The sequence below is a fragment of the Bufo gargarizans genome, chromosome 2, assembly GCF_014858855.1.
Source record: "Bufo gargarizans isolate SCDJY-AF-19 chromosome 2, ASM1485885v1, whole genome shotgun sequence".
Taxonomy (NCBI): Eukaryota; Metazoa; Chordata; class Amphibia; order Anura; family Bufonidae; genus Bufo; species Bufo gargarizans.
The window spans coordinates 42849776-42868083 of NC_058081.1; the positions used below are offsets into that span (position 1 = coordinate 42849776).

The 18308-nt window shown below is 48.4% G+C and overlaps 1 non-coding gene and 1 pseudogene across 1 annotated transcript; both read right to left on the bottom strand.

Annotated features, from left to right (window-relative positions):
- Nucleotides 1-8118: 8118 nt before the first annotated feature.
- On the bottom strand, nt 8119-8230 carry LOC122929791 (annotated as a pseudogene).
- Nucleotides 8231-13688: 5458 nt separating this feature from the next.
- TRNAK-UUU lies at nt 13689-13761 on the bottom strand. Its single transcript has one exon. It is a non-coding gene; the product is annotated as a tRNA-Lys (tRNA).
- Between the last annotated feature and the right edge of the window lie 4547 nt (nt 13762-18308).

The window sequence follows — 18308 nt, forward strand, 5'->3', positions numbered from 1 at the left end:
GCTGTCACACCAAGTGCATTTAACCAGCAATAGTCTGTTCATTTTTTGGCCATATACTACATCAGGGGCAAGCTGCGCCCGTCACCAAGTGCATTTAACCCTCAGTAGTATGGTTGGTCAAGCTATCACACCAAGTGCATTTAACCAGCAATAGTCTGTTCATTTTTTGGCCATATACTAAATCAGGGGCAAGCTGTGCCCGTCACCAAGTGCATTTAACCAGCAATAGTCTGTTCATTTTTTGGCCATATACTACATCAGGGGCAAGCTGCGCCCGTCACCAAGTGCATTTAACCCTCAGTAGTGTGGTTGGTCAAGCTATCACACCAAGTGCATTTAACCAGCAATAGTCTGTTCATTTTTTGGCCATATACTACATCAGGGGCAAGCTGCGCCCGTCACCAAGTGCATTTAACCCTCAGTAGTGTGGTTGGTCAAGCTGTGACACCAAGTGCATTTAACCAGCAATAGTCTGTTCATTTTTTGGCCATATACTACATCAGGGGCAAGCTGCGCCCGTCACCAAGTGCATTTAACCAGCAATAGTGTGGTTGTTTTTTGGCCATATCCCAGTCTAATTCTGTCAGTAAATCCATACCGGTCACCCAGCGCCTAAATACTAGGCCTCAAATTTATATCCCGCTAAATCTCTCGTTACCGCTGTCCTGTTGTGGCTGGGAAAGTTATTTAGTGTCCGTCAAAGCACATTTTTTGTTCTGGGTTGAAATACAATTCCCAATTTAGCAATTTAAAAATTGAGTGGTTTCTGCTGTATCAGAGCTATTTGAAATCTATCCCTAAAAGGGTATATAATATTCAAGGTGCACATAGGGTCATTCAGAATAACTTCACACACACGCTACTGTGCATTTCCAAGTCCAATTCTGTTAGTAAATCCATACCGGTCACCCAGCGCCTAAATACTAGGCCTCAAATTTATATCCCGCTAAATCTCTCGTTACTGCTGTCCTGTTGTGGCTGGGAAAGTTATTTAGTGTCCGTCAAAGCACATTTTTTGTTCTGGGTTGAAATACAATTCCCAATTTAGCAATTTTAAAGATTTAGTGGTTTCTGCTGTATCAGAGCTATTTGAAATCTATCCCTAAAATGGTAGATCATATTGAAGGTGCACATAGGGTCATTCAGAATAACTTCACACACCCGCTACTGTGCATATCCCAGTCTAATTCTGTCAGTAAATCTATACCGGTCACCCAGCGCCTAAATACTAGGCCTCAAATTTATATCCCGCTAAATCTCTCGTTACAGCTGTCCTGTTGTGGCTGGGAAAGTTATTTAGTGTCCGTCAAAGCACATTTTTTGTTCTGGGTTGAAATACAATTCCCAATTTAGCAATTTCATAATTTAGTGGTTTCTGCTATATCAGAGCTATTTCAAATCTATCCCTAAAAGGGTATATAATATTCAAGGTGCACATAGGGTCATTCAGAATAACTTCACACACACGCTACTGTGCATTTCCAAGTCCAATTCTGTTAGTAAATCCATACCGGTCACCCAGCGCCTAAATACTAGGCCTCAAATTTATATCCCGCTAAATCTCTCGTTACCGCTGTCCTGTTGTGGCTGGGAAAGTTATTTAGTGTCTGTCAAAGCACATTTTTTGTTCTGGGTTGAAATACAATTCCCAATTTAGCAATTTCATAATTTAGTGGTTTCTGCTATATCAGAGCTATTTGAAATCTATCCCTAAAAGGTATATAATATTCAAGGTGCACATAGGGTCATTCAGAATAACTTCACACACACGCTACTGTGCATTTCCAAGTCTAATTCTGTCAGTAAATCCATACCGGTCACCCAGCGCCTAAATACTAGGCCTCAAATTTATAGCCCGCTGAATTTGAATACAATACATTGGGCCAAATAATATTTTTGTTGTTGTGGTGAACCATAACAATGAGGAAAACATCTAGTAAGGGACGCGGACGTGGACATGGTCGTGGTGGTGTTAGTGGACCCTCTGGTGCTGGGAGAGGACGTTCTGCCACATCCACACGTCCTAGTGTACCAACTACCTCAGGTCCCAGTAGCCGCCAGAAATTACAGCGATATATGGTGGGGCCCAATGCCGTTCTAAGGATGGTAAGGCCTGAGCAGGTACAGGCATTAGTCAATTGGGTGGCCGACAGTGGATCCAGCACGTTCACATTATCTCCCACCCAGTCTTCTGCAGAAAGCGCACAGATGGTGCCTGAAAACCAACCCCATCAGTCTGTCACATCACCCCCATGCATACCAGGGAAACTGTCTCAGCCTCAAGTTATGCAGCAGTCTCTTATGCTGTTTGAAGACTCCGCTGGCAGGGTTTCCCAAGGGCATCCACCTAGCCCTTCCCCAGCGGTGAAAGACATAGAATGCACTGACGCACAACCACTTATGTTTCCTGATGATGAGGACATGGGAATACCACCTCAGCACGTCTCTGATGATGACGAAACACAGGTGCCAACTGCTGCGTCTTTCTGCAGTGTGCAGACTGAACAGGAGGTCAGGGATCAAGACTGGGTGGAAGACGATGCAGGGGACGATGAGGTCCTAGACCCCACATGGAATGAAGGTCGTGCCACTGACTTTCACAGTTCGGAGGAAGAGGCAGTGGTGAGACCGAGCCAACAGCGTAGCAAAAGAGGGAGCAGTGGGCAAAAGCAGAACACCCGCCGCCAAGAGACTCCGCCTGCTACTGACCGCCGCCATCTGTGACCGAGCACCCCAAAGGCAGCTTCAAGGAGTTCCCTGGCATGGCACTTCTTCAAACAATGTGCTGACGACAAGACCCGAGTGGTTTGCACGCTGTGCCATCAGAGCCTGAAGCGAGGCATTAACGTTCTGAACCTGAGCACAACCTGCATGACCAGGCACCTGCATGCAAAGCATGAACTGCAGTGGAGTAAACACCTTAAAACCAAGGAAGTCACTCAGGCTCCCCCTGCTACCTCTTCTGCTGCTGCCGCCTCGGCCTCTTCTGCTGCTGCCGCCTCGGCCTCTTCCTCCGCCTCTGGAGGAACGTTGGCACCTGCCGCCCAGCAAACAGGGGATGTACCACCAACACCACCACCACCACCTCCGTCACCAAGCGTCTCAACCATGTCACACGGCAGCGTTCAGCTCTCCATCTCACAAACATTTGAGAGAAAGCGTAAATTCCCACCTAGCCACCTACTGGCCTATGAAATGCTGTCATTTAGGCTGGTGGACACAGACAGCTTCAAACAGCTCATGTCGCTTGCTGTCCCACAGTATGTTGTTCCCAGCCGCCACTACTTCTCCAAGAGAGCCGTGCCTTCCCTGCACAACCAAGTATCCGATAAAATCAAGTGTGCACTGCGCAACGCCATCTGTAGCAAGGTCCACCTAACCACAGATACGTGGACCAGTAAGCACGGCCAGGGACGCTATATCTCCCTAACTGCACACTGGGTAAATGTAGTGGCAGCTGGGCCCCAGGCGGAGAGCTGTTTGGCGCATGTCCTTCCGCCGCCAAGGATCGCAGGGCAACATTCTTTGCCTCCTGTTGCCACCTCCTCCTTCTCGGCTTCCTCCTCCTCTTCTTCCACCTGCTCATCCAGTCAGCCACACACCTTCACCACCAACTTCAGCACAGCCCGGGGTAAACGTCAGCAGGCCATTCTGAAACTCATATGTTTGGGGGACAGGCCCCACACCACACAGGAGTTGTGGCGGGGTATAGAACAACAGACCGACGAGTGGTTGCTGCCGGTGAGCCTCAAGCCCGGCCTGGTGGTGTGTGATAATGGGCGAAATCTCGTTGCAGCTCTGGGACTAGCCAATTTGACGCACATCCCTTGCTTGGCGCATGTGCTGAATTTGGTGGTGCAGAAGTTCATACACAACTACCCCGACATGTCAGAGCTGCTGCATAAAGTGCGGGCCGTCTGTTCGCGCTTCCGGCGTTCACATCCTGCTGCTGCTCGCCTGTCTGCGCTACAGCGTAACTTCGGCCTTCCCGCTCACCGCCTCATATGCGACGTGCCCACCAGGTGGAACTCCACCTTGCACATGCTGGACAGACTGTGCGAGCAGCAGCAGGCCATAGTGGAGTTTCAGCTGCAGCACGCACGGGTCAGTCGCACTACAGAACAGCACCACTTCACCACCAATGACTGGGCCTCCATGCGAGACCTGTGTGCCCTGTTGCGCTGTTTCGAGTACTCCACCAACATGGCCAGTGGCGATGACGCCGTTATCAGCGTTACAATACCACTTCTATGTCTCCTTGAGAAAACACTTAGGGCGATGATGCAAGAGGAGGTGGCCCAGGAGGAGGAGGAGGAGGAGGAGGAAGAGGGGTCATTTTTAGCACTTTCAGGCCAGTCTCTTTGAAGTGACTCAGAGGGAGGTTTTTGGCAACAGCAGAGGCCAGGTACAAATGTGGCCAGACAGGGCCCACTACTGGAGGACGAGGAGGACGAGGATGAGGAGGAGGTGGAGGAGGATGAGGATGAAGCATGGTCACAGCGGGGTAGCACCCAACGCAGCTCGGGTCCATCACTGGTGCGTGGCTGGGGGGAAAGGCAGGACGATGACGATACGCCTCCCACAGAGGACAGCTTGTCCTTACCCCTGGGCAGCCTGGCACACATGAGCGACTACATGCTGCAGTGCCTGCGCAACGACAGCAGAGTTGCCCACATTTTAACCTGTGCGGACTACTGGGTTGCCACCCTGCTGGATCCACGCTACAAAGACAATGTGCCCACCTTACTTCCTGCACTGGAGCGTGATAGGAAGATGCGCGAGTACAAGCGCACGTTGGTAGACGCGCTACTGAGAGCATTCCCAAATGTCACAGGGGAACAAGTGGAAGCCCAAGGCCAAGGCAGAGGAGGAACAAGAGGTCGCCAAGGCAGCTGTGTCAATGCCAGCTCCTTTGAGGGCAGGGTTAGCATGGCAGAGATGTGGAAAACTTTTGTGAACACGCCACAGCTAACTGCACCACCACCTGATACGCAACGTGTTAGCAGGAGGCAACATTTCACTAACATGGTGGAACAGTACATGTGCACACCCCTCCACGTACTGACGGTTCGGCCCCATTCAACTTCTGGGTCTCTAAATTGTCCACGTGGCCAGAGCTAGCCTTTTATGCCTTGGAGGTGCTGGCCTGCCCGGCGGCCAGCGTTTTGTCTGAACGTGTATTCAGCACGGCAGGGGGCGTCATTACAGACAAACGCAGCCGCCTGTCTACAGCCAATGTGGACAAGCTGACGTTCATAAAAATGAACCAGGCATGGATCCCACAGGATCTGTCCGTCCCTTGTCCAGATTAGACATTAACTACCTCCCCTTAACCATATATTATTGGACTCCAGGGCACTTCCTCATTCAATCCTATTTTTATTTTCATTTTACCATTATATTGCGAGGCTACCCAAAGTTGAATGAACCTCTCCTCTGTCTGGGTGCCGGGGCCTAAATATATGCCAATGGACTGTTCCAATGTTGGGTGACGTGAAGCCTGATTCTCTGCTATGACATGCAGACTGATTCTCTGCTGACATGAAGCCAGATTGTCTGTTAGGGGACCTCTCTCCTCTGCCTGGGTGCTGGGCCTAAATTTATGACAATGGACTGTTGCAGTGGTGGGTGACGTGAAGCCTGATTCTCTGCTATGACATGCAGACTGATTCTCTGCTGACATGAAGCCAGATTGTCTGTTACGGGACCTCTCTCCTCTGCCTGTGTGCTGGGCCTAAATATATGCCAATGGACTGTTGCAGTGGTGGCTGACGTGAAGCCTCATTCTCTGCTATGACATGCAGACTAATTCTCTGCTGACATGAAGCCAGATTCTCTGTTACGGGACCTCTCTCCTCTGTCTGGGTTCCGGGGCCTAAATATCTGAGAATGGACTGTTCCAGTGGTGGGTGACGGGAAGCCAGATTCTCTGCTATGGGACCTCTCTCCAATTGATTTTGGTTAATTTTTTTTTATTTAATTTTTATTTTAATTCATTTCCCTATCCACATTTGTTTGCAGGGGATTTACCTACATGTTGCTGCCTTTTGCAGCCCTCTAGCCCTTTCCTGTGCTGTTTTACAGCCTTTTTAGTGCCGAAAAGTTCGGGTCCCCATTGACTTCAATGGGGTTCGGGTTCGGGACGAAGTTCGGATCGGGTTCGGATCCCGAACCCGAACATTTCCGGGAAGTTCGGCCGAACTTCTCGAACCCGAACATCCAGGTGTTCGCTCAACTCTAATCACCAGCTACCACTGTAAAATCTCTGCCAGGCAAATAAAACTTTAGAGTCTCAAAAAAAGGCAACCGTGCTTGTTTCTCAGCAGGAGCATATATGTTGAAAACACGGATCCTTTGTCCTAAAAACTCCAAGTTTAAAATCATAAAACGCCCAGGTAAAACAATTTTACAGTCTAAAACAACAACATGACTACTTCTAATTAAAATACCAACTCCTTCACTTTTATTATCCAGACCAGTTGACCAGAAGGACTGTCCTTTCTTCCATTCACTCTCATGAGGACATGATCTTATTGCACATTCCTGTAAACATATAATATCAGCTTGCACATCCTCCAAAAAATCAAATACTGCTGCCCTCCTGACACTGGAGCAGATGCCCCTCACGTTCAGTGTGGCTACAACAATACTCATCATCACAAAAAATATTATTTTCTGAAACTTATCCATCATGACTCTGATTTGCTGTCATACCCACCAATCTTTCTACTCAAGCTGTGCTCAACATCAGGCGACCCCTCAGCGGAGTCCCTGTCACTATGATAAATTCCAGGATCAACAGTATCTTCCTGCCGTCCTGACCAACTACCACCTGTCTTATAACGCTTTCTTTGGGAACCAATCACCACATCTTCATCAATATCAATCTCTTCTTCTTTGCTATCCAGTTAACCCACCTCTTCTTCACTCTGCAATTCCTGCTGGCCTGGTGTAATCCCATCCTCCTCACTTCCTTCCTCCTGACACTCCATGTTTTCACCTTCTCCAATAACAGGGTCTAGACATATATCTTCCTTACCTGCTGCCTCACTAGAAATGCCTCCATCAAACAAAGACACAAACCCTGTCTCCACCTTTTGTCCACCATTTTGAGCAAGAAGCTGAGTCTCCATTTTAGATTCATTAACAGTTTCAAGGCTCCCCTTTTTACCAGCCGACGCCTTAAATTTTCCTTCCACTTTTCCTTTACCCCCACCAGAGACAATAACAGAAACTTCTGAAACCTTTCCATTACTCTTATTTTCCTGATTGCTTTCATTAGGAAGCTCTCTTCCTGCTTCTTCAACCTTAGAACCTCCAACAATATCAGCATATGTTTGCTTTGCTTTCTTCCAGACAAAGCATTGTTTTGCTAAATGTCCACCACTCCCACATACATCACATGCCTTAGGAATCTTACAATCTTTAGCGACATGCCCAGTCTGGCCACAATTTCTGCAACACTGACCATTTACAGGACAATTTGCTTGGATATGCCCATATGCTTTACATTGTCTGCAGAAACTAATCTGACCGTCGTAAAAGCAAAAACCTCTCTCTCCTCCAATAGAAAATGTGTTGGGTATACTTTTAACGCCATGTGGCATATTAACATCTGGTTTCAAACTAACCAAGTACTTCCTTTTACAATATCTTGCCAAGAACATACTCATAACCTCATCAGGTACCTTGGGGTTGTACATATGAACAATAACAGTCACTTTTTTCTTCTCAAAAAGCGGTTGCACTGATACTTTCCTCAAAGTTTTATTCTGTCCTTCTTCTTTCATCTTCTTCAGATCCATGAATACACATTCACATAAGCTTGCAGAAACAAAGGTAATATCATAAATGCCTTGGCGAGGAAAATCCTGTAACCCCAATACCTGATCTACCTTAAGGTAATCCAGTTTCTTCAAGACATCATGCACGATCTGGTCCAAACTAACCTCCTTCCAATGTTCAGTCGCAACAAGAAGTCGCACTGTATCTTCCAATCCTTGAGCCATCCTGCAGGTCAAAAACACGCCAACCCACAATCAAACTCGAAGACCCCAGGGTTGCCCGCAACGAGGACCCTGTAAGAACTCTCTAACCCGAGCACCAGTAGAGTCTCTTCAACTAGTCCTGAGTCAGAAAATTACAACAAATAAACAAATAGCTTTTCAATCAGCAATAATCACACCTCAGATAAACCTCATGGGCTATGATACTACCACTGCGCAAAGCTGAGATTCTACTAGTGAGGCATAGAAGAGCTAACACAGTGTAGTGATTAAACCTGTGGAGACACCCAGCAGTCAGTAAATGCAGAGCTGGGAATTCTGGGAATGGATATGCTAATAGTCCATGCATACATTGTGGGTGGGCTGTTGCCCCAGGCTATAGGGAGCTGAAGATTGACTTAAAATACTGACTCTTTTGTCCACTTTAGCTCTGTGTCAGTAGTTTCCCTAGATAGCCTTCCTGAAAATACTAGAACCACACGGTGGGTAGTGCCACACATAGTGTGCCCAAAACTAATAATAAGGCTGTTAACAGCCTGCATTTGTGGGAGGGGCGTCTGGCTATTTATCCCCCCTACCTGCCGCTCAGCCAGGCGCCCGAGCCTCACGCATACCTGCAGTATACTTCTACTTCCGACCCGAGTCCTTGCTTCCGGTATCCCGTGCGCACGCACTATCCCGTGCGCACGCACCGCCGACGTCCGGACTGCCGCTCGCCAGGCTATCAGGTATCAGGGGCACAGCTGGCTCCGCTCTAGCTGTGCCTCACGCCTGGCCTCTGGCCCCTGGTGGTTCGAGTTAGGGGCTGCTCTTCCCCAGCATGATCCGCACGCATGTCAGGGGAAGCGGCATCTGGTTTGAACTGTTCTGCCGGTCACACGCCGACACGATTGGGGAATCATAATTGAGTCTTATTTAGGTTGGCAGTCGCGCTTCACTTGCACCATTCAGGAACTTACCGGTTATCTCATTATTCACTCCAAGGTTTTGCTGCACAGGGGGTATTGGCAAGTTCTGGTCCTGTGATGCAGGTAGTGCTCCTGTTTTTAGGGGGGCGCTGTTCCTTGCGTTAAGACACCGGTCAAAAAAAAAAAAAAAAAGAGGATGAAAGCCTGCCTAGCCCTGCCATTTGCATCACAATACCAGAATGTGCGGTTTATGTGTAGTTGGAGATTTCACTTTATGGCTTCACCAGCGGTTTCTGTGTTCTGTCGGATCATCCGGGGTCCCGTGCCTCCTGGATCGGCCAAGTTGTAATGTTCCTGGGAAAGAAATGAGCTATGTTTTTCCGAAAAAAAAAAAAAAAAAAAAACACTCCGCCTTCGTCTCTGCATCAGCATCACATTGCCAGAGTTGGCGCCGTGAAGTTGGTGTTACTTTACTGTTCAATTTAGTAATTTTATTTCACGTTGCTTCCGTCTCCATCACTTGTCTCTGGTGCGCCCGGGTTGTCAGTGTCCCTGGATCGCCCAGGTTGTCAGTGTCCCTGGATCGCCCAGGTTGTCAGTGTCCCTGGATCGCCCAGGTTGTCAGTGTTCATGGACCGCCCAGGTGTTGTCCCCTTTTTCTAGGGTTTTACACCTATTCTGATGTCGGTTGTTCCTTCTTTTAGATTGGGCAGTTGTTTCAGCGTCCCTGGATCGCCCAGGTGGCCAGCGCCCCTGGATCGCTCAGGTTCTGTCTTCGTTTAAATGTCTGTGTCCCTGGATCGCCCAGGTTGTCAGGGTCCTTGGATCGCCCAGGTTGTCAGGGTCCCTGGATCGCCCAGGTTGTCAGTGTCCCTGGATCGCCCAGGTTGTCAGGGTCCTTGGATCGCCCAGGTTGTCAGGGTCCCTGGATCGCCCAGGTTGTCAGTGTCCCTGGATCGCCCAGGTTGTCAGTGTCCCTGGATCGCCCAGGTTGTCAGTGTCCCTGGATCGCCCAGGTTGTCAGTGTCCCTGGATCGCCCGGGTTGTCAGGGTCCCTGGATCGCCCGGGTTGTCAGGGTCCCTGGATCTCCCGGGTTGTCAGGGTCCCTGGATCTCCCAGGTGGTCAGGGTCCCTGGATCGCCCGGGTGGTCAGGGTCCCTGGATCGCCCAGGTGGTCAGCGTTCCTGGATCGCCCAGGTTCTGTCTTCGTTTAAATGTCAGTGTCTCTGGATCGCCCAGGTTGTCAGTGTCCCTGGATCGCCCAGGTTGTCAGTATCCCTGGATCGCCCAGGTTGTCAGTGTCCCTGGATCGCCCAGGTTGTCAGTGTCCCTGGATCGCCCAGGTTGTCAGTGTCCCTGGATCGCCCAGGTTGTCAGTGTCCCTGGATCGCCCAGGTTGTCAGTGTCCCTGGATCGCCCAGGTTGTCAGTGTTCATGGACCGCCCAGGTTGTCAGTGTCCCTGGATCGCCCAGGTTGTCAGGGTCCCTGGATCGCCCGGGTTGTCAGGGTCCCTGGATCGCCCAGGTTGTCAGGGTCCCTGGATCTCCCGGGTTGTCAGGGTCCCTGGATCTCCCGGGTGGTCAGGGTCCCTGGATCGCCCAGGTGGTCAGGGTCCCTGGATCGCCCAGGTGGTCAGGGTCCCTGGATCGCCCAGGTGGTCAGCGTTCCTGGATCGCCCAGGTTCTGTCTTCGTTTGAATGTCAGTGTCCCTGGATCGCCCAGGTTGTCAGTGTCCCTGGATCGCCCAGGTTGTCAGTATCCCTGGATCGCCCAGGTTGTCAGTGTCCCTGGATCGCCCAGGTTGTCAGTGTCCCTGGATTGCCCAGGTTGTCAGTGTCCCTGGATCGCCCAGGTTGTCAGGGTCCCTGGATCGCCCAGGTTGTCAGGGTCCCTGGATCGCCCAGGTTGTCAGGGTCCCTGGATCGCCCAGGTTGTCAGGGTCCCTGGATCGCCCAGGTTGTCAGGGTCCCTGGATCTCCCAGGTGGTCAGGGTCCCTGGATCTCCCAGGTGGTCAGGGTCCCTGGATCGCCCAGGTGGTCAGCGTTCCTGGATCGCCCAGGTTCTGTCTTCGTTTAAATGTCAGTGTCTCTGGATCGCCCAGGTTGTCAGTGTCCCTGGATCGCCCAGGTTGTCAGTATCCCTGGATCGCCCAGGTTGTCAGTGTCCCTGGATCGCCCAGGTTGTCAGTGTCCCTGGATCGCCCAGGTTGTCAGGGTCCTTGGATCGCCCAGGTTGTCAGGGTCCCTGGATCGCCCAGGTTGTCAGTATCCCTGGATCGCCCAGGTTGTCAGCGTCCCTGGATCGCCCAGGTTGTCAGCGTCCCTGGATCGCCCAGGTTGTCAGCGTCCCTGGATCGCCCAGGTTGTCAGTGTCCCTGGATCGCCCAGGTTGTCAGGGTCCTTGGATCGCCCAGGTTGTCAGTGTCCCTGGATCGCCCAGGTTGTCAGTGTCCCTGGATCGCCCAGGTGGTCAGCGTCCCTGGATCGCCCAGGTTCTGTCTTCGTTTAAATGTCAGTGTCTCTGGATCGCCCAGGTTGTCAGTGTCCCTGGATCGCCCAGGTGGTCAGCGTCCCTGGATCGCCCAGGTTCTGTCTACGTTTTAATGTCAGTGTCTCTGGATCGCCCAGGTTGTCAGTGTCCCTGGATCGCCCAGGTGGTCAGTGTCCCTGGATCGCCCAGGTGGTCAGCGTCCCTGGATCGCCCAGGTGGTCAGCGTCCCTGGATCGCCCAGGTGGTCAGCGTCCCTGGATCGCCCAGGTGGTCAGCGTCCCTGGATCGCCCAGGTGGTCAGCGTCCCTGGATCGCCCAGGTGGTCAGCGTCCCTGGATCGCCCAGGTGGTCAGCGTCCCTGGATCGCCCAGGTTCTGTCTTCGTTTAAATGTCAGCGTCCCTGGATCGCCCAGGTGGTCAGCGTCCCTGGATCGCCCAGGTGGTCAGCGTTCCCGCTTCGCCCAGGTGGTCAGCGTTCCCGCTTCGCCCAGGTTGTCAGCGTTCCCGGATCGCTCGGGTTGTCAGCGTTCCCGGATCGCTCGGGTTGTCAGCGTTCCCGGATCGCTCGGGTTGTCAGCGTTCCCGGATCGCTCGGGTTGTCAGCGTTCCCGGATCGCTCGGGTTGTCAGCGTTCCCGGATCGCTCGGGTTGTCAGCGTTCCCGGATCGCTCGGGTTGTCAGCGTTCCCGGATCGCTCATGTTGTCAGCGTTCCCGGATCGCCCAGGTGGTCAGCATTCCTGGATCACCCAGGTTCTGTCTTCGTTTTCTAAAAGCCACCCTTCGGGGTATTCAAAAGGAGGGGAAGGGGTCCGTGAGCCATAGGCAACCTGTGTCCGGTGAATTGTTCAGGGATCTTTTTTCGTCATTGGATGGTAATCCTTTTTGGGCCCTTCACTAACCTGATTTTGAAAGCGGCCATGTATCTCACCTTTTATGGATTCCTCCGGCCCGGTGAGGTTCTGGCGGGTTCAAATCGCCATAACCATCCTCTGAAGCAGCATCTGTTACGGGGCCAGGGCCATTACACTCCCCTGCTACCTTCCACCAAAAACCATTCAGACGGGACCCCCTTCCGAGGTAAATTCTATCCCACGTTGAACGATTGGTGCCCGGTTCAGGTGCTGCATCAACTGCTAGGCCTCATCCAAGGTTCATCACCAGATAGCCCGCTCCTGCCACACGCAGGCAAGCTTCTCAGCACCCTCGATTTATATCTTTCATCCGTGCCCTCGCCCAGGGTCTAGGCTATGACCCCAGGGTAAATTCGGGCCACTCATGTCGCTAGGGGCAGACTCCGCTGTTACTCGGCATCAGGTGCCAGCTCATGTCATCCGGTCCATGGGGCGGTGGCGGCCCTCCTGCTTCACTAAGTATATTCCCAATCCTCGAGTAGAGATTTCTCGCGCCTTTCGATCACTGGCTTTGTAGTTTGCAAAAAGTGTTGTACCTAACTGATGTTTTTTGCCCCCTTTTTTCACTGGTGTACCCGCGCCGTGGCTCCCGGCACAATTCAGCCACTATGTTCAGGGCAGGTGTCTCTGCGTGCGCCGACGTTGTCCTAGCCCTGACCATAAATAATAAGGCTGTTAACAGCCTGCATTTGTGGGAGGGGCGTCTGGCTATTTATCCCCCCTACCTGCCGCTCAGCCAGGCGCCCGAGCCTCACGCCCCTCCCTCCCGCCCTTTTTCTCTAAACTCCCTTCAGGTATGCCCCCTTTTTTCACTGGTGTACCCGCGCCGTGGCTCCCGGCACAATTCAGCCACTATGTTCAGGGCAGGTGTCTCTGCGTGCGCCGACGTTGTCCTAGCCCTGACCATAAATTATGAGAAGGAAATAGTGCCCCTGACAGTAATAGCGCCACATACATAACGGCCCCTAAAAAGTGTAGATATGGATACAGTTAAATGTCGCCGTTCCCTGGGGAGCCAGTGGTACCTACTTCTAGCGACACCACTGCCTAAGTCAGGTTTGGCCCACCACCCTCTATCTATCTAAAACATTAATCTCCATTGTTATCATTGTACATATCATCTGTGAGATGTAATCGGTTCTTTGTAAATAATCCCATAAGAAAAATGGACAAAGGGGCAAGTATTTAGCTCCTAAATTAGCTTTTGTGGTGTACTCCGAGTGGGTCGATGCAACCTAGTTTCCTAGTCACTTTCGCAGTCTTCATTTTTCTCATCACTTTTGATCCTTTGCCTCAGTTGCCTAACTTTCATGGCAATAACGTGTTGGAGTTTTGTTTAACGTGTTTGATTTCTTATCCTAAAAGCTAACGCCCGAACAGGGACTTGAACCCTGGACCCTCAGATTAAAAGTCTGATGCTCTACCGACTGAGCTATCCAGGCTCTCTGCAGAGTGATTGAAGTCATAACTTTCTGACCGACTGCGTTTCCCTTCTTTTTATAGTTCCACCTTTTACCATACCGTGCACTAGTACCTGCTTCCTAGAATTATAAAGGGAACTTTCACATATGTATTAGGGGATTACATTACCAGTGACTTTCTGGTGATAGCACCAGGAAATCAGCTGAGGAGCATGTCAATTACAAATAGGGGTTCGAGATCTAGAACAGAACACTGCCCCCAGTTTGATATACAAACTGTGACTGACCTGTCAGAACATGTTGGGCAGCATAGTGGTTCTAGCCCTCCAGCACCACTTTTTCCAGATCTTATATGAACCTCTGTATGAAGTTTTGTAAAAAGCAGGTAATTATAGCTCAGTAAAACCTGTATCAATCTGCTGTTGAATAGTGATTTCCCGAATAGTTCGCCGGCGAATAGTTCGCCGCGGCGGGCGAACATATGCGATGTTCGGTCCGCCCCCTATACATCATCATTGAGTAAACTTTGACCCTGTATCTCACAGTCAGCAGACACATTCTAGCCAATCAGCAGCAGACCCTCCCTCCCAGACCCTCCCACCTCCTGGACAGCATCCATTTTAGATTCATTCGGAAGCTGCATTCACAGTGAGAGGAGGAAGAGTGCTGCTGCTGCTGATTCAATAGGGAAAGCATTAGGTAGGGCATTGTTCTGTGTCCACAGACTCATCTGCTGTAAGGACAGCGTCCTGACAGCACCCCAAATAGCCCTTTTCAGGGCTGGTACATCAGTCTGCTTTTTTTTCTTTCTTTATATATATATATATATATATATATATATATTGCAGTTGCCTGGCTGCCCGTGTGTGAGAGGTTGCAGGCTCAGTCACAGACAGCACGTGCACACAATTCATACAGGGTATGACAGAAAATACCTCGCAGATAAAAAAATTAATCTATTTAATATTTTTCTGTGACATAATCACATTTGCAAGCCCGTGTGTGTCAGGCCCACACAGACTGTATTGTGGCCACTGGCTAGGCCTCCACTCATACTATTACAGGGTGTCATTCACTCAAATACCTTGCAGATAAAAAAAAAATTATATTAAAATTTTTCTGTAATATAATTACATTTGCAAATTGCAAGCTCGTGTGTGTCAGACCCACACAGACTGTATTGTGGCCACTGGGTAGTGGCTAGGCCTCCACTCATACCGTTACAGGGTTTTATTCACTCAAATATCTTGCAGATAAAAAAAACTTCTATTAAAAAAAATTCTGTGATATAATCACATTTGCAAATTGCAAGGCCGTGTGTGTCAGGCCAACACAGACTGTATTGTGACCACTGGCTAGGCCTCAACTCATACCATTACAGGGTGTCATTCACTCAAATAACTTTCAGATAAAAAAAATTGTATTAAAAAACTTTCTGTGATATAATCACATTTGCAAATTGCAAGCCCGTGTGTGTCAGACCCACACAGACTGTATTGTGGCCACTGGCTAGAGGCTAGTTCTCCACTCATACCGTTACAGGGTGTCATTCACTCAAATACCTTTCAGATAAAAAAACAATCTATTAAAAAAATGTCTGTGATATAATCACATTTGAAAATTGCAAGCCCGTGTGTGTCAGACCCACACAGATTGTATTGTGGCCACTGGCTAGTGGCTAGGCCTCCACTCATACCGTTACAGGGTGTTATTCACTCAAATACCTTGCAGATAAAAAAAACTTCTATTAAAAAAAAAATCTGGGATATAATCACATTTGCAAATTGCAAGGCCGTGTGTGTCAGGCCAACACAGACTGTATTGTGGCCACTGGCTAGGACTCCACTCATACCGTTACAGGGTGTAATTCACTCAAATACCTTTCAGATAAAAAAAATTATATTAAAACATTTTCTGTGATATAATCACATTTGCAAATTGCAAGCCCGTGTGTGTCAGACCCACACAGACTGTATTGTGGCCACTGGCTAGTTCTCCACTCATACCATTACAGGGTGTCATTTACTCAAATACCTTGCAGATAAAAAAAATTATATAAAATTTTTTTCTGTGATATAATCACATTTGCAAATTGCAAGCCCGTGTGTGTCAGACCCACACAGACTGTATTGTGGCCACTGGCTAGTGGCTAGGCCTCCACTCGTACCGTTACAGGGTGTTATTCACTCAAATACCTTGCAGATAAAAATAATTCTATTAAAAAACTTTCTGTGATATAATCACATTTGCAAATTGCAAGCCCGTGTGTGTCAGACCCACACAGACTGTATTGTGGCCACTGGATAGTGGCTAGGCCTCCACTCATACCGTTACAGGGTGTTATTCACTCAAATACCTTGCAGATAAAAAAAACTTCTATTAAAAAAAAATCTGTGATATAATCACATTTGCAAATTGCAAGGCCGTGTGTGTCAGGCCAACACAGACTGTATTGTGGCCACTGGCTAGGCCTCCACTCATACCATTACAGGGTGTCATTCACTAAAATACCTTTCAGATTAAAAAAATTATATTAAAAATTTTTCTGTGATATAATCACATTTGCAAATTGCAAGCCCGTGTGTGTCAGACCCACACAGACTGTATTGTGGCCACTGGCTAGTTCTCCACTCATACCATTACAGGGTGTCATTTACTCAAATACCTTGCAGATAAAAAAAATTATATAAAAATTTTTTCTGTGATATAATCACATTTGCAAATTGCAAGCCCGTGTGTGTCAGACCCACACAGACTGTATTGTGGCCACTGGCTAGTTCTCCACTCATACCATTACAGGGTGTCATTCACTCAAATACCTTGCAGATAAAAAAAAAATCTGTGATACAATCACATTTGCAAATTGCAAGGCCGTGTGTGTCAGGCCAACACAGACTGTATTTTGGCCACTGGCTAGGCCTCCACTCATACCGTTACAGGGTGTCATTCACTCAAATACCTTTCAGATAAAAAAAATTCTATAAAAAAAAATTCTGTGATACAATCACATTTGCAAACCCGTGTGTTTCAGGCCAACACAGACTGTATTGTGGCCACTGGCTAGGCCTTCACTCATACTATTACATGGTGTCATTCACTCAAATACCTTGCAGATAAAAAAAATTATATTAATTTTTTTCCTGTAATATAATCACATTTGCAAATTGCAAGCCCGTGTTTGTCAGACCCACACAGACTGTATTGTGGCCACTGGCTAGTGGCTAGGCCTCCACTCATACCGTTACAGGGTGTTATTCAATCAAATACATTGCAGATAAAAAAACTTCTATTAAAAAAAATTCGGGGATATAATCACATTTGCAAATTGCAAGGCCGTGTGTGTTAGGCCAACACAGACTGTATTGTGGCCACTGGCTAGGCCTCCACTCATACCGTTACAGGGTGTCATTCACTCAAATACCTTTCAGATAAAAATAAATTATATTAAAACATTTTCTGTAATATAATCACATTTGCAAATTGCAAGCCCGTGTTTGTCAGACCCACACAGACTGTATTGTGACCACTGGCTAGTGGCTAGGCCTCCACTCATACCGTTACAGGGTGTCATTCACTCAAATACCTTGCAGATAAAAAAATTATATTAAAAAACTTTCTGTGATATAATTACATTTGCAAATTGCAAGCCCGTGTGTGTCAGACCCACACAGATTGTATTGTGGCCACTGGCTAGTGGCTAGGCCTCCACTTATACCGTTACAGGGTGTCATTCACTCAAATACCTTGCAGATAAAAAAATTATATTAAAAAACTTTCTGTGATATAATCACATTTGAAAATTGCAAGCCCATGTGTGTCAGACCCACACCGACTGTATTGTGGCCACTGGCTAGGCCTCCACTCATACCGTTACAGGGTGTCATTCACTCAAATACCTTTCAGATAAAAAAAAATTATATTAAAAAAGAATTCTGTGATATAATCACATTTGCAAATTGCAAGCACGTGTGTGTCAGGCCCACACAGACTGTATTGTGGCCACTGGCTAGGCCTCCACTCACACTATTACTGGGTGTCATTCACACAAATACCTTGCAGATAAAATAAATTATATTAAAAAAAATCTGTGATATAATCACATTTGCTAATTGCAAGCCTGTGGGTGTCAGACCCACACAGACTGTTTTGTGGCCACTGGCTAGTGGCTAGGCCTCCACTCATACCGTTACAGGGTGTCATTAACTCAAATACCTTGCAGATAAAAAACAATTCTATAAAAAAAAAAATCTGGGATATAATCACATTTGCAAATTGCAAGGCCGTGTGTGTCAGGCCAACACAGACTGTATTGTGGCCACTGGCTAGGCCTCCACTCATACCGTTACAGGGTGTAATTCACTCAAATACCTTTCAGATAAAAAAAATTATATTAAAACATTTTCTGTGATATAATCACATTTGCAAATTGCAAGCCCGTGTGTGTCAGACCCACACAGACTGTATTGTGGCCACTGGCTAGTGGCTAGGCCTCCACTTATACCGTTACAGGGTGTTATTCACTCAAATACCTTGCAGATAAAAAAAATTCTATAAAAAAAAATTCTGTG